We start from the raw sequence: 2,726 nt of genomic DNA on the forward strand, positions 1-2,726 counted from the left end.
AAAGGGAAGAGAAAAAAGAGAGAATTTGAGAGAAGGAGGTACAAGGGCAACAAGAGTGTTTTCTTCTTGGTGGTTTTTTGGAGGAGCCAAAAACAAGTGATTAGAAGAAAAAGGGTGCTGCAGAGTGAGAGAAGAAAATAGAGATCAGCCGCCATCTGTTCCAGCAAAAGAAGAGTTTGTACATCTGTCTTTTGTATTCTATTTTGGGAATAATCTTTCTTGTGTGATAGTGAGATTTGGGTGTATTGGGGCTTTGGGATCTGAGTGATTTTCTTTCTACTATTTTTGTACTCCATCTTTTGATAGTGGATTTTCTCCGGGTCGTCTCCACTAGTGGATGTAGGCTTGTTAAGCCGAACCACTTAAATCTTTGTGTCGTGTGTGATTGGATTGCCTAATCTTTGTTATTCCGCATTCTTCTTATTTTCGCATCTCACGGGTCTTTGAAAATAGGATTAATTTCCTAACAACTTGGGTGATGCTAACATATAATTTCTTTTTAATATATATTATAAACATAGGATATTACCTGAGCAAATAAAAATCAAACAAATTCAAATGAATTATCAAGTATCATGAAATCATTATCAAAAAAAATATAGATGTTTCCCACAAATTTGATACAAAAGAGTGAAGTCATTCTCTCACAAAAAAACGTAATGCTGAGGTCCTTATCTCATGGAAAACAAACGTAAAATCGATAATCATTATTACCAATGTAAACCCACCAAATTCTCAGTTTGGTCCCAACATTGATGTTGACTGAAATGGAATTTATTGATTTAACGTGGAAAACTTTTGGGCCTTTTAGTCATATCATGTTGCTCCAGAAATTTGAAAAAAAGAAAAAGTTAGCACTATTTTATACATATGGATTCTTATTAATGACTTGATAAGGTTGAGTCAAGTTATACTCTAATTAGAGTTGAGGGAATACCTGCAGTTTTTACCGTCAGCGGATAGATGCTACTATAGTCACACTCAAATAAGATAGCCACAATTGATCCCTCAGGCCTACTCTTTTTTGCTCATTAAAAAATATTAAAATAAAAAAATTGTAATAAGTAAATGCCACTTTTATCAGGTTGGTGTCAAAGAAAGGTCAATCCTTTGAAAATGGGTGATTTTCGTCCAATCTCTTGTTGTAACCTTATTTACAAGTGTATAAAAAAGGTTATTGGCTAATCGGTAGGTCTCTTGTTTAGAAGCTTTTATGAGCTTCAATCAAATGGCTTTTACCCCAAATCGAGGTATTGCTAAAAAGATTTGGCTTTTATGCTATATAAAAAAAAAAATAACAACAGCTGTTATTTTAATCTACGATCCATATTAAAATTTCCCATTATAAACGACGTAGTTTTAAAGAGAATTACGGAAGTTTTCTAAACCCCCTTTATGCTTGTCCTCCTCTTCCTTCTTCACCCACTTTTATATTTTCTCTCCATTTTCAGCAAAATGGCAACAAGTCAAATTCCACAGTAAAGCAAATTTCTTAATACTAAGCATCTCGTAACATAGGGAGAGAAGGCCTTTCAGCAAGATGAAAACTTCTCCCCCTCTTTAAATTTCGTTTTAGATTTATTTTTTCTCTTTGAGGTTTTATGTAGCTTAACATGGTATTAGAGTCTTGTTTTATAGTTTTCATATTCAATTTTCTATATATAGTCTTACAATTAGTGGAAAAGACAAGTTCTAGACAAAAATTGAGAAAAGTTTTAAGGAAGATTTTAATAGTATAAAGAAAAACAAAAACATGTGTTTGCTCCTTCTCCAGGACCTTCATTCAAGCTCATAGCATACATTTTTGTTCCTACTCCAAGGACCATTGTCAAACTCATATCATGAACCTTTTGCCCTCCACTCCAAGACGTTTATCCATGCTTCTAACCTTACATCTTTTTGTGCCTACTTTAAGGACCTTTGTCGGTGCCTGTGCCACTCCACTATGCCAAACATCACTATTGACTCTGATACCACTTGTTACAGATATTGATATCTTGGAGAGTCTTTTAGTGAGTTCATAATATAACATGTTGAGACATCACACAACACAAAATCTTAAACCTATGGATTTGGATCCAACAATGTTATATTAGTCGCTCTCACTTCTTACATCTTTTTAATGTAGTGATCCATTTTTTTTAACTCACATATTATACTCAACACGGCATCAACATGGATACTTGAGGATCAAGATGTAGTGAATTAAAGTGACAATTTTTTATGACTTTAATTTGACAACGAATTATTTCGTGAAAGGAGTCAAATGCAAAGTGTAATTGTAACTATTTAGTGAAATCAATTATAGTTAATAATAATAATAATGTAAGATAGAAGCTAATTTCTATTTTAAGTTGATGAATACCCAACCATATATGGCAAAGCTGAAAGGTACATTATCCCCCCACGGGAAAAAACCCCAGTTGAGAATTCTCCATTCGCTGAAATCAAATTCTCAACAGATCATAGATGAGCCTAAAAGACTGTCAAATGTTTTACATGAAGATAAAGGATTAGTTTTCAACTTTTAATGTCGCTAGTCGTTTGTCTAATTTTAGGTTCCTAGTGGGATGGGCTAAATTTTGTGGATACATAAGGAAGTCAATCTTTTACTCTCATTCTATTTATAATATAAGTGAAGTTAGCCCATTACACTTCATTCGGTCAATATGCGAAAATTATAGTTGAAAGAAATAGTCTCCATATAACATAGAGAACATTATTTT

Source organism: Corylus avellana, chromosome ca2, assembly GCF_901000735.1.
Source record: "Corylus avellana chromosome ca2, CavTom2PMs-1.0".
Lineage (NCBI taxonomy): Eukaryota > Viridiplantae > Streptophyta > Magnoliopsida > Fagales > Betulaceae > Corylus > Corylus avellana.